Source organism: Cavia porcellus, unplaced genomic scaffold (genome assembly GCF_034190915.1).
Source record: "Cavia porcellus strain 051 isolate PalLab524CR breed Dunkin Hartley unplaced genomic scaffold, mCavPor4.1 scaffold_5, whole genome shotgun sequence".
NCBI classification, from domain to species: Eukaryota; Metazoa; Chordata; class Mammalia; order Rodentia; family Caviidae; genus Cavia; species Cavia porcellus.
This window is the reverse complement of record NW_026947488.1, coordinates 62,277,714-62,299,974: the sequence shown is the minus strand read 5'-3', so window position 1 is coordinate 62,299,974 and position 22,261 is coordinate 62,277,714. Positions and strand designations below refer to the sequence as shown.

General features: G+C 41.3%; 1 pseudogene; it reads left to right on the top strand.

Annotated features, from left to right (window-relative positions):
- LOC100725235 (zinc finger and BTB domain-containing protein 25-like) overlaps window positions 1-21,196 on the top strand; it is a 49,431-nt pseudogene extending 28,235 nt beyond the window's left edge.
- Window positions 21,197-22,261: the final 1,065 nt, after the last annotated feature.

The following is a 22,261-nucleotide window of genomic DNA, read 5'->3' as shown; positions in this document are numbered from 1 at the left end:
TCCATTTCCTTTTAAAGAAGACTCATTTTATGTTCTGATACTTGTCTAAGGCCTCTGTTTTTCATCTCTAGTACTTAGAGCCATCCAATTTCCTCTTTGAGTCCAGGGGCAAACAGCAGGATATGTGACCGTTGGAAAACCTTGCAAAGCTATGAAAGGGATTCTAATTTCATGTCATTTTTCTGCATTCATGCAAAGAATAATACAGCAAAATAAATTAGCTATGATATTCCTAAGACACCTTCACATCCTGAGTTCTGGCTCTCCTGTATCACTTTTCTAAGTGAGGCATAAATGATCAGAGTTTTTCCTCCAGTATCAATTTCCATGCCATCAAAAATATCAATGAGGAGATATTTCATGTAGAAGGGCTCCATCTCTGTCTGGGATTTTCTTTCAAGCTTCAGACATCATTCTGCAAATTTTAAGGTTGAAATTTTCTGAAAAAACCCAACCAAGGGAATTGGAAGGTATCACCCACATTCTGATTTTATACACAGTGAAAACTCTAATAGACATAATAATTACACTATTTCTACAATGTGACTCTAGGTAAAAAGAGGGGGATAGAGCCAAGTATAAGAGATGTACAACAAATTTTTTTGTCTTTTTTTGAGACAAGGTCTCACTATACAGTTCAGGCTGGCCAAGAACTCACTTTGTAGCCCAGGCTGGTCTTGAGCTTGCAGCGATTCTCCTGCCTCAGCCTCCCAAATGCTGGAATTATAGAAGTGTGCCACTATGCCCAGCTGTTTATCTATTTTAATGAAAACTGTTCATTGTCCCTACATGTTTATCCATCCTGAGGTAAAGCACCAGGAGGGGATGGACCTATGTTTTCTAAAATGAGAACACAAAGGAAAATGGGAAAAAGGAACAGATATGCTCCCAGTTGGACAAATATTAGGAAAGAACACATGGAATTCAGGACTTGAAACTGCCAATATGTCTTCAAGTCTCATGGGAAGCCTTCAGGTACCCTCAAGGGGATTCATTCATCAGTTTGAAAACCAAACTCTGAGAGTTTTGCACTAAAGTGCCAAAAGTAGGACAGTAAAGAATGTGGTTCAGAGCTGGGACTGTCTCACTCCTCCCATGTGCTGACAGCAACACTGGGAAAGCTAGAACCCCGGAAGCCACAGGCCTGAATGATACTTAGAGTCTCTCCATCCATCTCATGTACAAACCAGAGAGAGAAAGAGAGAGAGAGGAAGGAGGAGGAGGAGGAGGAGGAGGAGGAGGAGGAGGAGGAGGAGGAGGAGGAGGAAGAGGAGGAGGAGGAGGAAGAGGAGGAGGAGGAGGTCTTTCTGGTATTTCAGCAGTACAAATAATGATTTTTCCTCCCTTGCACAGAGTCAGAATAAGAGCACCCTCACTTCCACCACAGTTTCTGTTACAAGACCTGCCACATAAACATGTAGCCAGGGAGAGTGCCTAGGTGCTTATGAAAATGCATGATGTTTTTAAAATGTTCTTCTGTGCTTTAATCCTCCTGTAAAATTAATGTTCCTAAATCCTGGGGCTGCTGTGATAGGATCTCGGCCATCTGCCCCTGCCGGTTCCTATGGCATCCTCTGATTAAACAAAGGAGCCAGCTGCAGCAAGGCATTTTATTTCTCAGGGAACCCATACGTTACAGACCTCACCTCCAGATACAAACGGTTTCTCAAATGATGTATTTTTAGCTAAAGAAACAAATTGTCTTTTCTCATCTCTTCGTGACTAGAAAACGGGACACAGACCCACCCAAGACTTCCAAACTCTCCCAGTCTCCCAGCTTTAGATGTGACTGCTCCCCCAGCAGCTCCTTGTCACCCTCAAAATATCATTTCTATGCTTACAAAATCCTCCGTCCAGTTCCATGTCATCCTGATATTTTCTTCATATTTAGCGATGCCTGTGCCCTCCCACATCTCTAAGTAGTGAAACAGTAGCACTAAAAATGTAAAACAAAATAAACAAAATTGTATTGTAAAACTCAGGGAGTACTGTAATTACCACATGGGCACATCTAATCTAACTAGGTTAGCAGTCTTGAGTCTGAGGCCTGTGGAAACCTACTTCTCCCATCCACAGGACACAGGGCATGCCAGGAAAGCCACCACTTTGAAAATTCCAGAAGGTAAGCAATATACTCATCACAACTCTCAGAAACCCACAGCTAAGACTTCTAGGAGTCCGGCCCCAGCAAGGTACCAGGGAGGAAACAGACTCCATCTTCATCCCTCTTGGTTCTTTCCCAATTCAGTTTCCTTCCCTCTGACCCACGGCTACTACTTACAACACCACTTCTCAGTGTAAGTAGCAATGTTGACATTTTTTTAGGGTATTTCCTCTAAGAAATGTCATTTCAGAGTCTTCAAATCTGAAAAAAAGAGTTACAAGAATAGATCGACAATTACCAAAAGAATCAAGAAATCTAACATTAATACTATCATATAGGATACAAATTATTATTCAAATATCCCAGTTCTTTTCGGGGTTTTTGTTGTTGTTGGTTGTTTGCTCTGTTTTTTGTTTTGTTGTTACTGTTACTGAGACAGGGTCTTGCTGTGTGGTCCAGGCTGGCCTTGAACTCACTATGTAGCTCAGGTTGACTTTGAATTTGCAGCCATCCTCCCACCCCAGCCTCCCCAGTGCTAGGTTACAGGCGTGCACCACCACACCAGGCTAAAAGTCACCAGTTCTACCAAGAATGTTCCTTATAGATAAATTATATTTCTATCCAGATTCAGTTAGAGAACACATGCTGATGTTGTTCTCAAGTTTCTTCAATTTCCTTTCAACAGAAATAGTTCTGGTATCTGGTGGGCAGTAGAATAAAAGATATGTCACAATGCAAGCAAGGGATGACCCTAAACAAAAAAAAAAAAATTGTTCCAAGTCCCACGTGATTATTGAATATGCCAGTTATATAGGCTTGAAAGTAATCTATAATTGACTTCCGGGAGAACATGGCGGACAGATAACAGCAACTACCGGAGGCTCTCTGAAAGACTCGGCTCAGAAGCCAGGAATGGTGCGGACTAAGGAGACATAAGCAGGTGGAGATATGCTCTGCTGACTCAGGAACGAACTGGGCTGAGAGAAACCAACTTCGAATGCAGTCCTGGTGCTAAAACAGGAACAGAAAAGCCTAGGTGTGGAGGCTGGACCCCACGCCATTGTAAGCCGCGATTTGGGTTTCCCACCGCGCAGCGGCTGGCTGCCTCTACATCAGCTCGGCAAGGAGAGAGACGCGCAGAAGCTCTGAGAACGGCAATCTGTGAACGGCAGGGAGGCGTGCACTGACTTGTGGTGAGGTGAGTGAGAGAAACTGACACTCTACCACAGTTTGACTCCAGCAGAGGACTTTCTGGGCCCGAGCAGTCCTGCGGGAGCAGGGCGCAGTGGCGACTCCAGCCACACATCCCCCTCTCGGACGGGATTGGTGAAAAGCACCTATAGGGCCTGCGTGACGCTGCTGGCGGACCTGGTAGGCTGTCCCAACCCAGATCCCAGAGCCTGACGGTGGCCGGGAAGGGAGACGCGTAGGCTGCCTGGTCCGTAACTCCCTGGTGCACAGCGGTGAGCGGGAACACCTAACTGGCGCAATTCGATCAGGCTGTGGCTGACTGGGAGAGAAGCTGGGCCTCTTATATAAGCTTGCATATATAAGGAACAGAGAAGAAGAGGCAGCATGGGAAGAGGCAGCAACAAGAAAGGCTCCTCGGCCCCCAATTCTGAGAAACAGGCAATAGCAGACACCGCACCAATACACATAAGGCACCATATAGAGAGCCTCATAGACCAATTCAGGAATGAAGTTATCAACGACCTGAAGCTAGAAGTATGCAGAATAGTTAGAGAAATGCTAAGTACCACCCAAGAAAAAACAGGTGGTGGAATGGAAGAACAGAAAAAAAGGGGAGAATTGTTTGATGGAGAAAACAGAGAAAGCATAGAATATGTGAAGCAGGTTCAAAGGGACTACCAAGATACTAAGAAGTCTATCCAAGACTGGCATAACAGCTTGAAAGAAACTAAGGACAGAGTATCTGAACTGGAGGGCAGACTTGTAATATGGGAGAATGAAATGAAAAACTTCTTAAAAATAACAAAGAAACAAACAGCAATAATACAAAGACAAGAAGATGATAAGAGGATCCATAACTTGAGGATTAAGAATATAAAAGAAGAAGTAGGGACACAAACAAGTGAACTACAAAAGCTACTCACAGAAATAATCCAGGAGAATTTTCCTAATTTAGCAAAAGGTAAAGATACTCAGATGTATGAGGCATACAGGACCCCAGCTACCTACAACCCAAACAGAGCAACACCCAGGCATATAATAATCAAAATTCCAGAAATTCAATACAAGAACAGAATATTAAAAGCTGTAAGAGACAAGAAACAGACCACTTACAAGGGAACACCCATCAGAATTACAGCAGATTTCTCTGCACAAACCATCAAATCACGAAGAGCGTGGGGGGAAATAATTCAAGCTTTGAAAGATAATAATCTCCAGCCAAGATTGAGATATCCTGCACAACTGTCCCTGGAAATTGATGGAAAAACAAGGTGCTTCCAAGATAAAGAGGAACTGGGGGAATTTGCAACCACCAATTCAACTCTACAGAAAGTATTGCAGGATATTCTAAAAAAAGAAAAATACAAAGAACCTAGAAATAGTGGCAGGGAGGCCACAACGAATGGAGCAGAGAACAAAATGAAGAAGACAAACTGACAGCTACTGACAGAAAAAGAGCTCAACAGAAATGAGGCAGAGAAGATTGGATGATAGGAACAGCTATTTTGGAGAAAATGACATCTTAATAGGTAATACTGATTTAGTATCATCTTGTTTTGAAGTCTCATCTAGCTTTTGTCCTGTCTCCAATGGTCTAAATAGGCTGTATCTTATTGGATTTTATTATGTGTGATAGTATAAGCAAAAACCTTTTAAAGACAAGGAGATTACACAGAAACCATTGTTCATTTTCTGTTAGTCGATTCTAAATACTCTGTAATGCTGTCATTCTCTTGAATGGTTTTACATTGTTGTTTTGATATACTTAATGCTACAGTATACGAAGTTGTACTAAAGGATTTCAAAGAAAGAGACAATATGGTAACTACTTTTAGGTCAGGGTTATCTGGTGGTGAAACACTATTCTGCTTAAATGGTTATGTTTTGATCTGCGCTGTTTCGTTGTTATGCCCTCTTTTGTCTCAATCTCCACTCCATTATTTACTTTTTTATCTTTATCCTTTTAATTAAAGGAAAAACAATAGCAGGATATATTATAGTAACCCACTTTGACTTTTCATTACCTTGATTTAAAGCCCTGTATTACTCTCACCATCTGGTTTTTAACTGATGTTCCCCTATTCTGTTTTGCTGGATAGTATCAGGTTCGAAAGTTTAGGCATCAGCTGTGAAGATAATGAGATTCATTATGACGCCCATTCTTTTGACTTTTATCTACTTTTGAAGACCTACAATGTCTCCAATGTTTTGGTCTTGTCGGTTTTATTCTTTACTGTTTTGTTCAATTGTATTATAACTAACGATATAGGCAATTCTATTAGAGATAGCGGGAGGCATTATGGTAACCATTGTTGATCACCTTGTATTATGTTTTTACATTATCTATTATGTCCACCCTTTTGACTTGACCGATTCTGTTCTGTTATGGCACATTTGGTTTTACTCTCTTCCAAAAAAGTAATAAGAACCGTGGGAGCAATGAAACCCAAAATGTGTAACAGTCATGGTACAAAAGAGAGGAAAAGAAAGTGCTCCAAACTATATAACTGCATGTATATTTAAGCGTATAAGATAGAAAATGATATCACAGAGTTTTATTGGATCAATGAACAGAACTGTTTGCAGTATCATTGATGGAATGTCCACTTTACAAGCTTTAATTTTGTGACTTGAACAATTATTTCTAAGATGACAATATGTAATCCATTAACTAGTGATTTCCTACTGTTCATTTTTTTTCTGTAAATCTGTATAACTTGTACCCTTTCCCTGCTTTTTTTTTCTTTTCTCCTTAAATAAAATTAAAAAAAAAAAAGAAAGTAATCTATAATTATCTGCAGCTAATGCATAATACCATTTCACATAAAAACACAAAATTAACTTTTGCCCACTTTAAATATTTCCAGAGTTTTCTAGGACAACAACAACACTGTAAATCAAAGGAAGATTGAAATTTATTTTGTTAGAAATTATTTCAGTAATTATTCATCATTTCAAAAAAGCATGTCTCTAAATGGCAATGCTGTTCGTGTTTAAATCATGATGCTCCATATCCATCTGTGTTCAAGGTTGTCACATTCACTGTGCCTCTGTGCTTAAGCTCAAGCACAGAAGTACATAATTTTATTTTCTATGTAGTTGTGTTCAAACACTTAAATGTTAAAATGCATGTTTTATTTGACAGCTTTTATTTTACTTCTCTATATTTCAGTTAGGGCATTTTATCAATTTTTTAAAAATAATATATGTAGGTCAGATTTCTATTGGCTTTTCTTTTGGATAATAAAAGGTCTTTGCAAAATACCAATTATAAAAAGGTGTTTCAACATTGTTGAAAATGTATGTTAGTCAGGGAAATGTGAGCACAGCAATTAAGGAATTATCATTAATTATCTTTAGACGTAGCAATCATACTGGGGTTATGGTTTCTAAAAGCTTCCTTTAAGAGATTACGTCCAGAAGTCTTTGCAGATAAAATGTTGTGATTTGCTTTGAAATCACTGAGGTAGTTCAGCAAGTCAGGAAACGATGAAACAAGGTATACATGTGTTGATAATTGTTGGTGCCAGATGATGGGTAGACACATCAGGGGCTCAGTTTACTACTCTCTCAACTGGAGGGAATGTTTGAAATTTTCTGTAATAGAAAAATTGAATTAAGGTAAAAGAGAGCCTGGTGTTTGTGACGGGGTTGAGAACCACTGGTTTGTGGTGAATTGTGTTTTCAGCTTCCTTTGGGGCTTATTCTTTTGAAGTTAAAAAAAAAAGTTCAAATCAAAAGCATTGGCTTTGGCTTTCAAGAATGTTGTCTGAGTCTTTAAATCTATTTAGAAACTCAGGAGTCAAAAACTGACTCTTCCCACGTGCCTTTGTGTCTTCCCTTCAGTAGCTAGCAGACTGCGTGGGATGGAGAAGAAAGGTCACTTGGAGAAAGATGGAGACATCAGGGACACAGAGTTTGGGAGCACAGTGGGGAAGAGTCCACCTTGTTAGACATCCATCCTCCCACTCCACTGCCTCCCAACATCTAGCGACAACCCTGTTCACTGTGGCTCCCTCCCCAGAGTATGAGGCCTTTTTACAAAATGGACAGGTCTCAAAGGATCAGTCCCTGCCCTCCCCGCCTGGTCACATTGCCTTGTAGTTCATAGATTTTGGCTCCTCTCTCCACTTGCTTCTAATTCACCCTCCCAAAGATGGAAATTACTCTGGAAGAGACAATCATTTTTAACTCTGTCCCTGGTGTCGGGCTGCATGCTAGGGAGACAGAGAACAAAACAGACAGCAACTGACCTCAGGAAAGGTTAGTCTAGTCATGGTGGGGTGTACACAAACCAACAGCCCATGATCGGGGCAGTGAAGCAGACGTTCTCCTTGTTCTGCAGACACTCTTCTCACAGGCTCTGCAGAAGAATCACTGCCTCACACCGGAAGACAGGGAGCCTGCCCTTCTGCCTCTGGGAGCCCACAGCCGAATTCGGCTTAGTTCAGTGCTCCGTACTAGACACTGTCTTTTCTAAACTATTCTTCCCAAGACCCACCAATCTTAGCTTCCCATCCCCGCTCTGTCTCTGATCCATCCCAGATTTGCAACCCTGAGCGTTTCCTACCCAGACAGAGGAGCACTTAGAGCTGTTCCTACTAGCATAGCTGCCTTCCAGGCAATTCCTGCTTCCCTGTAAGGTAACATTTAGGAAACGCTTTTACCCAAACCAGGATGAGGTGGGAGAAGCTGAACACACAGCAAGGAGGAGTCAGCAGCTTCTGAGGCTGAGGAGCTTCACCATGGCAGCAGACCCTCCAGCCTGTGAGGAAGGGTCTAGTGTGGTCAGGGCTGAGGGCTTCTCCAGTTGCCCCCGGCAATGAGTATGTACATCTCAAAGGATCCCCAAAGTGCCCTAGTCCTCCCAGCTCCTCACTTTCCCCCTGACCCAGGGCTCAGCACAAGTTCAGTCTTAGAAATGCTTCTCTCTTCTTTGGACCTGTGCCTCCCGCCCTCCTGTTTATCTGCCCAGCAAAACTCAGCCCCATTGGTGGGACTGGTTCACACCAATGCCTATTCCTGCTCTGCACTCCTTTGACAATTCTTCTGTCTGTTCCTCCTCCCAGCAGACACTTTCACCTCCCTGCTGGGGAAAATGGTGCTAAATCCAACTTCCACACCTAGGGATTCCCTCGGAAAAGGAGGTGCCCTTTATTCCTGTAACTGCTCTCATAAAGCACACCCACAGCCCCGAAAGCCCAGTCACAGGAGTGCTTCCAGTCTGATTGACAGCACATGGGCTTTCTGCTGCCCTGTCTGTTACTGCCTGCAGGACCTTTAATGATCCCTTACCTGGCAGGCATATCCTCAACACTACCATTCAGCTAATGTCACCTCTGAGAGGCTGCCTTGAACAACCACCCCCTGTCTGGTCCACACACACCTCCTCCAGCACACACACCACCAGCTCTCATCTCAACCTTAACATTTGCTCTGCCAGAAGCGTTTCCTGAGGACAGGGGCCAGGTCTCCTTCACTTGGACTGAGTCTGGCCCAGAAGAGGTCACGTGTCTTCTGACTGAGCTAAATGTCAAAGGGCAGCATAGTTTAAAATGTCCTGGGCTTGCTCTGGCCCCTGTAATGACATAGGCACAAGCTTCTGTCAAAACTGGGTGTTCCTGATAGGGAACTGGCATATATAAGTTTTCTGTTCAGCATGGTCAGGTGACCTAAGAGATTTGGGGAGAAGGAGTCCTCAACCGCACCCTGGAGACCTTTCGAACAGCTTAAGAGTTCTCACCTCTACCTATACACATGCTGCAATGGGAGGCTGACACAGGCTCCCTCAGGCTGTAAATCAAAGAGCACTGGTGACCTATAAATTCTCCCTACTTATGCCCAAACACTGCAGTTGAAAGTGAAAACCAAATATTGTGTTTCCCTCTGCCACACGTGCCTCTTGCACACTATCACATGCCAAGAAAAGAGGATAAAATCTACCCAGGGCAGGGCTTTCTCCCTCTTCTCTAAATGTCCTTAGCACCTTGCTTAGTTTCTTGCTCAGAATAGGCACTTGGTAAATAAAAAGAAATTTTCAACCAAAATCATGTAGCCTTACAATGTTTTTTTTTTTTTCCTAACCCTCTGAACTTTTAGGAAATAAAATCATACACATCTTCTGCTGAGAGACCATGAGAGACAATTCACAGTTCTTCCTCACTGATACTGTCCTTTAAAATGTAAAATTAGTCAACTCCCTCATTTGGGGAGCAGAGGGGCTTCCTGGAATCCAACCAATTCTGTGTCTCAGTACATTCCCTGCTAGCAATGCTCTCAGGAATCAAATGTGGTTTATTTCATTTTAAGTCGCCTTTTTTTCAATTCAGGAAAATGAATGTTGGAGCCAGATAAGAAACTATAGTCTGCTTTCAAGAAGGTTACAAGAAAACTGCATCTTGCATTACTAATCCTTTATCTTCATGTTAACAAAAAGATTACCGACACATTTTTGAATGAAAGAAAATAAAATAGCAAATGTATCTTAGGAAATGTGTAACTTTCATGCAACACACAAATCAGTTGTTAAATATTTTTTTAAATGAAAGAAAATGCATAATAAATTTTTCTTGTGGAAGTGAGGAAACCAACTTTTGAGGATGAGAGAACACTGGGAATGAAAACTGTTTTTTCACAGAGCAGAGTTTGAAGGAATTAAGTAATCATACCTCTAACTTCTTAATAGATAGTACATTTTCTAAAAATAATCTCATTGGCCCAAGGCAGGTGTTGTTTTCAAAGACCAGCTATGTGCTTCTCTCCTGCAATGGCAGGCTTTGTCTCCCAGATCTCCCCAAGGAGGGCCTGGGGGACTGAGCTGGGCAGACGGGGCTGCATCCATCTGCACATTTACCCAGAAACCTCCAGGCAGATACCAAGGACAGAGGGGCAGCCAGGCAATCAGCGGTGCAGGCCAAACTCACCTTCCCACAGCATAAGATCTGTTCGGGATCACCATCTTTGGCTTCAGGTAGACCTGAACTCAGTCTCCAACTGGGTGTTTCCGGCAAGTTTCCTAACCTCTCTGTGCTTCAGTCTCTCATTTTATAAATTGGACGTAACAATATGCCTACCTCACAGAATTAAGAGTTAATATTTGTGCTCAGCACAGTGCCCGGCACCCAGTACACGCTAACTATATAAGCATTTCACTGATTAAATAAATGAATACAGTACTGAAGAAACAAATGTACACACAATAAAAGAAAGCTACCAATTTTGAGTGAGGAGAAGACAGACTGAGCAGATACAGGATGGACAGAGGATGAGGAAACTGGAGCTACCACCCCAAAACAGATGACACTTGCTATTTGGCAGAATTAGAAAATCTGATGAAATATCTGGTCAATGGTTCCGTGAGAAGTTTTGTCTTTGTGTTTGAAGTGAAAAGAGATGCTCAATTCCACCTTAAATGTGTTAGGTTTTGTTTTCAGAAATGACATGGTAATAAGTTGGCAATAAAAAAAAAAACTCTGCTTTATGTCTTTGTTCTAAGCAGTTTATATATCATCTCACTTGATCCTCATTACTATTTTATGAGGATATTGATATTATCCCCATTATACAGATGAAAAGACTGAGCCACAAAATATGAGTCTTTCCCAAAACTGTTAAGCAAGTTGAGAAAGAATAGCCTTATACAATTATAAGATTTCATTACCAAACACCTGCATGACATGACTGTTTATCAGTTCATTAAGTGTTCAAATAAAGGATTTCATTTAATAAGCTGAGGCAAATGTCCTTACTCTTTTCTTATAAATAAAACTCAAATATAACTATAAAATAGTTACCTTGTTTTTCAGAAATGTACAACAGCTCTCTTTTCTATGATAAAATTTGTACAAAAGTGGAAAATAAAGAAACAAAATTCATTTAACACAGACGTCCTGATAGCTCAGATACAATTTTGCCAATATTTTAATGTTTTGCTCCCACTGTAGCAAGCTGGGAAGGAACCCAGTGTTGTACACAAAGCTCCTCGTGTGGCCTTTTCCTCCTACTTTCGTGAGACCTTCACTCTGCCTCACAGGTTCTGCCCAGACTTTGTTTGTCCTTGTCTCCAGCTCAGTAGTCTAAACACCCCCTTAGCCACACTTGCACTAAGATTTACTGTGGTACTTTCACCCATTAGGAATTTAATGTGCCTTTTGCACTCTGCCAGTATTTTTATTAGGATTGCAATTGATTTTCAGTGTCCTGATGATGAAACTGTGTAAGTTTTGAGTAATCTGTTTCCCACAGTCTTTGTTATTTTCAGTGTACAATTTTGTAGAATGTAGGATTTCTTAGGAATTTTATATTATATCATAGCAGAACTTCCTGTACAGACAAAATATTTTAAATGACTCACCATTATCTTTTAAGTGTATGTCATATTTCAATCAAAAATGGCACTAGATGCATTTTTACAGGTTTGAAATGGCCAATGTTTTCAGACACTTTAATTAGGACACAAAATGGAACAAAATAAAATCTTGGCAAGTGATCATTTCAAATCCTTCCCCACGCCAGACCTAATCTGCCCACTGGGGTCTCACTACCCTTTCTCCCCAGACGAAGGCACAGCGACCCGAACAGAGTAAGGCCCAGAACAGTCGCGGAGGTGCAGCCATCGTGGGTGGGGCTGCTGAGGTTAAAGTGTGTTCTCAGGTAATGGAGCTCTCTGCTGCTTGTTGCAGAGGAATCAGAAGTCTTGGTAGGGTCAAGAAATTCAGTGACTCCCTTTAGCTCTTTCTTCTTTACCGCTGGAGGAGGGAATGAAGTCCCAACCTGCTCAGCAGATCCAACCATACAGATCCCTCAGCAGCTCTTCAATTTTACTGTCCCCTGTGGTCAGTCAGATGACAGTAAACATTTCAGAACTTCGCTTCTTGAAGAGGAGGGAGAACCTACTTAACCCTCAGATCCATGCAACACACCTCACCCAGGCCCTTCTGCAGAATGCTGCATCGGTATAGGCACTGCTTCCACTGCCCTGAGGAACAGGGCGATGATTAGCAGGGCAAGATTTTCATTCACTGGGGTGCCTGGTAATAATACCAACATATGTCACCAAAATCTGATCCATGACAGTAAACAAAAGGTTTGAGTCAAGTTTATGTCAGAGAGTGAAATTATGTATTATCAGTCCTCTTGTTAGGTTACCACAATGCAAGATCATGTTTTTAAAGTCATCGCCTACACCACAGCTCACAGAAGAAGCCATGTTTATTCCCTTCACTACCTGTGTGAAGACTGAAGCTCCCTATTCAACACACGTGTTCATCATTGAAGAAAATCTTTAAGAAAGGAGCAACTAATCTCCACCGCAGTGCAAATGATATTATCATCTTCATTCTTTCCCTACAATATTCCCAAGCAATCCACTGGGTGTTCAGCATTTGAACTTACATGCATGGGAAAGGTTAAGAGGCCTTTAATTCTAATTAAGTAATCAGTAAAGTCCAAATAGAAGACGAGAGTGGAAGAAAATGCATTACATGTAAGGAAGACCGTTAATGAAAGGAGTACTCTAGAGAAAAACAATAATAAAACAGGTCACGTACTGCAGAAGCTGGAAAGTTCTGTACAACAGAATGCCTCGTTTATTTGTATGGTCAGTCTCTTTCTCCGGAGACATTCTTTCCTTTTCTACAGGGACTCAAGTAGTGGTAAATCACAGCCTAGGAGTAGTGAATAGTATACGTTATGGACAGAACTGTGTCCCTATCCCATTCACATGTTGAACCCTTCCTTAATCCTAGTAACAGTGTATTTGGAGACGGAGCCTTTGGGAAGGCAATTAAGGTTAAATGAAATTATAAGTGTATGTCCCTAATCCAATGGGACTAGTGTCCTTCTAAGAAGAGACAGAGACACCAGAGCTCTGAGTCTCCATGTGCCCATGCAGAGGAAAGGCCATGGGAAGACAGAACAAGAGGGTGACCATCTGCCGTCCAATGAAAGTGCATTCCAGGAATCTTCCGTGGCACTCAATCTTGAACTGCTTGTCTTCGGAAGTCTGGGAAAATGGGTTTCTGTTGCTTCAGACATGAATCTGCTGCATTCCGTTATAACAATACAAGTGAACCAATGCAGTGCATAGCCAGAAGATTGCAAGGCAATGTTGGGGACTGAGTTTGAATTTTGGAGAGAACACAAACATTCAAGTTCAGAGCAAAAGTGTATTTTATTTAAAGAAAAACAAAATACTAACAAATTGAATATTCATCACCAAAAAATAGAGAAATAAAGAAAACCAAGTAGAAAAAACAAAAGTGACAAGTTTTAAAATTAATAGTAGGACTGGGGATATAGCTCAGTGGCACGAGCACGTGCCTGACAAGTACAAGATCCTGAGTTCAATTCCCGGTACCAATAAAAACAAACAAATAAAATTAATAGTAACAAATAAAAGAGGAAACTCAATTGACAGTAAAATCAATAGTAGAAATAACAATGGAATTGACCTATGTCTGGAAAGCGTGAGCAAAAAAAGAGAGAGAGAGAGAATGTTTGGTCCCCAGCCTGTAGCACTATTAAGAAGGAGCAGAACCTTTAGACGGGGGTCAGCAGGAGGAAGTTAGGTCACTGGGGACAGCAAATAGGAGATATTGGGAGCCGGACTCTTCCTCGCTCTCTACTTTACCGCCCCCAAGATGTGAGCAGTCCCCACCACAATGTTCTGCTCACCACAGGCCCAAAATAATGGAGGGAAATGACCAGGAGCAGAAGCCTCTGAAAGTATGAGCCAAAGTCAGTCTTTTGTTTTTCTCAGTCTTCTTGGCACAGTGATAGGGAGCTCACTAACACAGCAACTGAGCTGAAAACTGAAATAAGGTGAAAATGATGAATTGCCAATATCGTCCAAAGAAGAAATAGTATTAAAACTACAATCAGTAAAAATACCAGGCCCTGACATTTAGTTTTACAGTTCATTTTATCAAACTTTCACAAAGCAGATAACCTCTACCTTATTGAAAAGCAACGAAGAACAGAAAATGAGGAAAGGTTTCCCAACCCATCTTACGAAGTTTGTATAGTCTGCTACCAAATCTGAGCAGAGTCGTACAAAGAAAAATTATAGGTCAATTCTATTTATAGAAAGGATGAAACACGAAATAAAATGCTAGCAAAGTGATTCAAGAAAAGCATTAAAAATTGTACATAATCAATGAGAGTTTATTCCAACACATAAGAATATTCTAACAGTTAAAAAAATCCATATCAGGTTCACAAAATAAGATATTCAAATAGCCAATAAGCACATAAAAGTTGTTTATCAGATATCATCAAGTGTAATGTAAATAACACTGCTGATAAATCACTTCCGGGGCTTGAGGAGCAGGACAATGTTCTACCTCTAGGCTTCGTTGCTGTCACCCTAACTGTACAGCTTTTGAATTTCTAACATTGGCTCCTGGGAACCTGCCTTGGTTTTTTTAGATTCTTACCTCCTGGGGTTGATTAATTGTCTCTCTGTTCAGTTTGGTTTTATTTCAGAAACATCTGTGTTTCCAAAATACACAAAAACAAACAGAAAAGTATTTAACCACTGAATAGTAATGGTATGTTGATATTTTAGCATCCAACTTTCCAGGGCTTCCAACCCCCCTTATAATACTAGTGCCATTAGCACTGAAAAATGATACTTTAAAAGTTAGATTATTTTTCTTTTAGAGGAAGGTGTCATCTCCAGACTTCTTCAGGCCTGGAGCATAAATGGCGTCTACCATCTCTCTTTAATCCAGATTAATGAACAGAATATATGGATCTCAACACCAGGAGGTCAAGACCAATTGCAATCACTTAGGCAAGGGAGGAAGAAGTCCTGGTCAGGGAAGGTATGGAACAACACTGGGAGTGTCTGCTGCTTCATTGTATCCCCTCCCCCATGTTCCTTGCCATAAAAACCCAATACGTCTATATGTGCTGAGATGATGATTTGACAAATGGGCCCCTCCATCTTCTCAGATCTTTGAATAAATCCTTTTTACCAAAAAAGTGCTTACTACTGTTAGTCATCAGTGAAATGCAAATTTAAATCAGGGATTCAATTTGCTCTTCACCAGAAAGATTAAAGACGGACAGTACCAAGTGTTGGCAAGGATGTGGTTCAGCTGGAATTCCCAAACACTGATGATGAAAGTGAAAAGTGACAAAAACCATTTTAGAAGGCTGTTTGGTAATTACATGTAAAACTAAATACCTGTACTCCATTGGCCAGAATTATGCCTCATGTAACAGTTATAGAATTCATTACTATATAAAATAATTAATATCAATTGTCCAACCCACCAAATATGAGAGAATATGTTGCAGAGTATACAACCACAAGTGATTACTACTAGACTATATAAAGAATATATACTGCTTTGTAAGACAAATCAATAAGAAAAACACAAGAATAATACAATGCAAATACACACAGATCTTCTGAGAGAAAAGACAAATGGCCAATAAACCTACAAGATAAATCCCAGTCTCATTATCAGGAAAGTGTAAATTAAAATAAACTTAACCAAATCATCAAACTGTCAATAGGACAAATAGGGGTAATATGCAGCCCATGTGAAACCATCTAATGTTGTCAGAACTCACTCAAACCTCCATCTGTATTGCTGCCTGAGGGAGGAGAGCAGCGAATTTCAAATGGAAATGCTGGGTCTCAGAAAACACTATCCCTAAATGAGTTACCTTGACATCCTGAATATTGCAGGCTGAAAGAAATTAAGAAAACTGCAGATGCAGAAAAGTCGCTCTGAACTCCTTCTGTCACCTGTCTGTAGACGGCGTGTATTGAACAGGTGTCCTGCTATACTCCTGGAGGGAGGGGAGCTGATACCAAGGCCAAGAAGCATCTGAACAGGCCTTGCTAAGACCACCCCAGGTTATTACCACAAACCACACCCATTTTTGTCCTATCGTCTTTTTATGCATCTGGCCACTCTTCAACAACCCTAAGCACACAGAAATGCATTAGCCAGGTGTGGTTGTGCACATCTTTAATCCCAGCACTCTGGAAAGCTGAGGCAAGAGGAACACAAGTTCTAGTACAGCCTAGGCAACTTGGTAACTCAGCAAGACTCTGCATCAAAATAAAACCATACAAAGGGAGCTGGGGCTGTAGCTTGGTGGGAAGACCTTGCGTTCAGTCCCCGTAAACCAAAAAATAGAACCAGCTTTTCCAACTTTTCCAACCTCTCTATCTTACCTCTAGGGGCTCCATGTTACATAAGACATTTACTAAAAAATTTTAATATGCTGTTTCTTACTATCTATCTTTGATTTTAGTGTTGTCAGTCCTGAACCTCATTGTGGATGAGGAATGACACAACTTTTCTCCCCTACTTAAGTAAACACCAAATCTGGATCCCTTAAATCAAGTTTTTCTCTGCCTTCCTAATACAAATCTGCAAAAAGTCTAGGAGTTCAGCAGATGGAGACTCCCCAGTGCCAGGCATTCCAGATCTGCCTCTCTCAGGAGGTGTTAGCGATGAGGTCTGAGCCATTCATCCACTTACCTTGGGGCACTTAGTGACCCCACTGGCCAATCAGACAAAACCAGCAGATGCAATTACTTCCTACCTTCCTCCTGCAAACGCTCCTCTACCTGGCCTAATCCCAGTGTCATCTGACTTTAGGAGGACGTTTGTGCCATGTCCTGTGTGTTAGCTTTCCCAGGCATAGCAGCCTATTACAGCAGAATCTGCATTATCTTGAAAAGACAAAATACAGACAAAAATAACTTGCAAAGAAAGTAGAGAGCATCAAGGGGAAAGTAAAATCATTATACAATATAATGTAAATTTAATAAGCAATATAAAACTAAGACAGTTCTCCATTGCCTGCTTTTCTATCATCATAGTAATGTCTGGTTGATAGCTAAAAGTTTTCTAAATCTCCCAGAAATTTGTAGAGAACAAGTCAGAATTTCCTCGTTTTTTTTTTTAAAGGAAGTGTAGGCAATCATGGAAATGAGAATGTTTTGCTCCAAGAAATGGAGAATTGGGGCCCCATACAGCTTTTGGTCTCCCTTATATTTAGTAAGATCAGAACAAAAACATTAGGAACCCAAATAAGATTCTGTGGTAGAAGCAGGAGAGCAGATCAGTTTGCCTGGTTGTGGGGAGCAGAGGAAGCCCGCGGGCTTCCCCATAGTCCCATGTGAAGTTGGTCACCTGACTGGAAAGACGCGCACATAGTGTGGATAACACAATAGCTCCCTCTCCCAACTAAATAACCTGCTGGAAAATTAAAGGCTGAAAGGTCGGGGTCAAACTGAAATCACCGTCACTGCATCACATCTCTTTCTCCATCCTTCCCTCCCTCTTCCCTCCCTCTCTCATTCTGTCATTTTAGAAGTAAACAGCAACAGCAGAAAAAACACAAAACAGATAAATTTTGAAGGCCAAGTTGAAGAGCAGAAAGAAATGAGGTAAGGCAGCTATTGTAAGCAAGCTCATTAAGGCGTCGTGCCTGAAGGAAAATATAAAAGCAGTTGAAGGATTTTTCACACTATGCCCGCTCCGCACCGAGGCAGGCCAGGTGGGGGACTGAGCATCTGGAGACCCCGAGCCTCGGGATGGCCTGGAGACCATCTGGACCTCGGGAGTCCATCAGTCCCGGAAGCCAGGACCAGCCCAGATGAACCACAGAGGCAGGGTTTTTCAGCCCTTTTCCCTGTGTTTTTCCCCTAAGGAGCCTTTTTAGGCATTTTCCCTAATTGCTCCCCTATTAGATATTTAAACCACAAACGATTTGTATGTTCATTTAGGGAATGTCTGGTTCTCTGTGCCTTATATGTAAAAACAGTGAAATTCTGACTCCCAAGAATCTGGGATGAAATGATGCTCTGAGAAAGGTGGCCTCAGCCACTCGGGGGCCTCTCCTTCGTATCGCCTCAAATAGCATTTTCTTATACCCACAATCAATAGATAAAAATAAATTATATTTTTATGAAAAGAAGTAGAACTCACTAGCCAGTGCTAAAGGCCTGTAGATGAGCCCTGTCCTTAGTGGCACAGACGCGCCTCTAGTGGCCGACAGTAGAATTGCAAGAGTACAGGAAAGACCCCGGGGCTCTAACGGGGCTTTGTGTTTTGTCACAAAAACTTCATACATCCAGTACATGCTCTCCTCATTGGGAGGATCGCCTGCAGAATGCACAAAGCATGATAGGAAACTACTTGAATGTTTAAATCTTTAAAAAATCTTTATACATTAAACACATTGTAGAAGGATACATTAAGTACATTGAAGCAAGGGGGTACTATCATCAATATTTTGAGAGGCATTAATGGCAATGGATCTTTCACTGTAACATTGCTTTAATTTAAACATTCACTATCATTTTTATCCCATCTCACTGATCAAAGGTTTCTAGCAATTTCTATCAAATAAAAACAATGTAGTGTGTCCTCATCCCCTTCTTCACTAAAATTGACATTGTGCAACTTCGGTGCTTCCCCAGAGTCAAAGTGACCACGAATCTGAACTAATTCAGGACACCAAAGCAGCCATAAGAGCGCAACTGAAGACACTCACACAGGAGAACTTCCAGAACTGTTCCAGAAAGTAACAGGAACGCTAAGGTAGGTGTGTTTTGAAGAAAGCGGGAATATATTGAGGAAAGTGACTGGTGATGCGTATTTTATTGCAATAGTTTTTTAAATCTAAGCATTCACCATATTTTGTGATCACCATATTTTGTTCAAGCCCCCAAGACTAATGAGAGTGGTGGAGTAACAATTCAAATCTAGCTCTGGCTAATCACAGTGCCAACATTTTTAAACAGAGTGCTGTCCCTCCCGTTGTGTAAACAAAGCTTTGATTGAAGACGGGAGTGCTAAATTTCAAGTAGAAATATTTCTGCTACGATACACACAGTGTCACTCAACTTTCTAGGCTTCTGAAAAATGTGGGCACTAGCTCCATCCTTCTAAAACTAAGCAGGTTGGAAGAGCCACTGTGAAGATTTGTTTTCAAATTTGAGACCCACTCCAAGAGGGTGTTCTTGGAGTTCAGCAGACAATGAAAAATCATCCCTCGCTCTACCCACTAACAATTGGTGCGCAGAACTCCAGCTCTCTATCAAGCTCCCAGCGCCAGCAGCTAAAAGGGCTCTCTGCTTTGCATGCGGCTGCACAGAGGCAATTTATTTTCTCATTGGAAATGGTGATGCCGAGAGAGCAGAGCTGTGTCACACATGGGGGAGCCACCTCTACAGAGGACAGAGGCTCCTTCCAGCTTGGTTTAGCTGCCATGTTTTAGGCTGCTGTAAAGCAGCAGGAATGGTGCATACCCAATCCCTGTCTCAAATCCCTGCCTTCTCAGGGGAATAATGGCAAGGTTCAGGGGGGAGAAAGGGAGGGGAGCTCTCCCTTGAAACCTTAACTATAGGCTCTGTAGAGATGGATTAGCATTTCAGAGATTTATTCGGTTTCTTGCGTAGAGAAGCTGACTCACTGATAGTATAAGTTTGGGTGTGATAGCTTAGAGCAAAATCTGTGTCCTGAAGCAGCATCTCAAGCCAGTAATTTTGAAAAGGCATAATGGAGTGCTGTGATAACCCCGAAACTCCATAAATAACAGAGTCACACCTCTCTTATCCGCTAGTCAAGCATCAAACACCCTCAGCCATCCAGAGCATCTGAAAACATACAACTATTCCAGCAGTCACCTCACTCCCGGAAAAATTAAAAAGCCAGGTAGAGCTTAGGAAAGTTATAGAAGGACTGCCATGATTGGTGGGTTTGCAGTGAAAAGAGCCTCTTCATAGGTAAGCAGGGGCTCTAAAAATCAAGTGCCATTAGGAGCAAACGGAAGGAACGGAAAGGAAAATGACAAGAATACATAAAACCTAATTCCTGGAGGAACATACTAATAGCAGCACTTCGCAATATGTGAGCCACAAATGCAATTCACAAATGCAATTTTAAATTTTGAATGATTACACTGAAGTTGAAAAGGAATCTGAAATATAAATTTAATTATTTATTTTACTTACCCAATATACTCATGATGTCATGTCAATATGTTAAAATCCTTGAGACATTCATATTCTTTTTTTTTTTTTAAGCCTTCAAAGCCCAACACATATTTTGCATTTGGAACATAGCTCAGTTTGGACTAGGCACACTTTAAGTGACACATGGGGGGGTTCCTGTATCCACAGAAAATTCTCAGCCACATGCTCAAGGGACTCACAAAGAAACACAAAGTCATTTTGTCATAATGTTGCTAGTACATAAGTAAATGCCCACCAAATGGTGTAGAGATCCTTTAATTTTATTATGCTAGAAATGGACCACAAAGCAGAAATGGACCACAATGAATAGACTGAATCTAAATGTATCACTGTAATATCACTCTATATAGAAACATACACACAGGGTACCACTGAAGTATGGAGTAAAGTTTTTTTTTAAATAATATCCTTTTTTAAAAAACCATATGTTACTTTTTAAAACAAACATTCCATGAGGTAAAAACCTATCAGAGAGAAGAAATAAGCACAAATTTTAGAAAATGTCCTTCTAGAGGAAGAAAGGAAGAAATGAGAGAAAAAAGGGAGTCTTCAGAAATCTTCTTGTCCTCTATTGAATGTCTGTTGTCTTTATGCATTTAAAAACTAATCTGACAGGAACACAACAAAATGTTAATATTGTTATGAAAATGTGTGCTAATATTGATACAGAAATGATCATTAAATCGTTTCAATTATTTTCTGTATGTTTCCTATATCTCAGGAAGAAGGACGGGAAAAGAAAAGACACGTGGCACAACAAGGGGAAAGCGCCGACGCCAGGGTTCCAGCGGGCAGCGTCCTGGGCGCGGTCCACCCGGCTCCGGGCAGCAGCTGCTGCTAAGGGCGCCTTGCACCTGCAAGAGCAAACACCGCGGGCTGCGGCTGAGTAACACGCACACGAGCTCCTAACTGTGGACCTGGTGAAAAAGGAAATTCGCTTTTGTCTTCACACACGCTGTGAAAGCAAACGAACATTTTGTTCTATTTATAAGTATCTGTGTTAAACAGTTTGTGCAGAACTTTGAGCATGTGGAGGGGGTCAGTCCTGCGGAATTCGGCTCAGTAGCGCCCCTGCTGGCAGTAATCGGTCACTGCTGCGGTCTGTTTTCTCTCGGCCCAGCAGCCAAGCTCCAGCTTCCCAGACGCTCACGCTGAACCTCCTCCTCCAGAACTTTGAACTTGGCACGCTTACTCGCGCTCCAGTTTCCCGCCCAAACACACACACCTCATCCCTACACAGACACAGCCTCGACCCTTGGTTCTGCCTCCTCTTCTCCTCTCCTAGAGCCCACTTAACACCAGTGCATCCAAGCTCGGCCGCTTGAGGCCCGGGTCCTCAGCTCTCCTGTGTAATGAGATGCCCATCTGCCAACTTCGTGCCCTCTCTCTTTCACCCTCTGTAGTTGAGTCTGTTTTGCAGCTTCTAGGTGTCCAAGCAGACAAGTAAGCCCCAGGTTTTCAGGGTCCTTTTGGACTTGTTTATGGAGGATTATTTATATGCTGACTTCTATTTTCTTTGGGACGTTTCTACACACATAGAGTTCTATTTCCTTTTTTAAATTCCGATTTTTACTTTGTGCTTTTGGCTTTTAAAACTCAAGATAAATCCCTGTTATTTAATAAAAATTCAAAATATTCTATCACAGACCATGAACTTCCTTGTAATTCACTTATTTTAATAAAGATTAGTATTTTAGCTGTTTGTAAAAATAAACTGTTGGGAAAGGAGAGACAAAGAGATTTAATTTTCCACCAGCTAAGCAAGTATCATGGAACAATTTTTTAAAGTCTTAAAATGATGAGATTGTGTGAAAGCCCTTTCACCTCCAGAATATTGTTAGCATTGCAGAAATGATGCAGATTAGTCTCGTTTGTTAAGAAAACAAAAACACAAGTGCTGCCTACACAGTCCTGGTGCATTTTAAGGATACTGAAATCGAATTTCATCCTTCTCC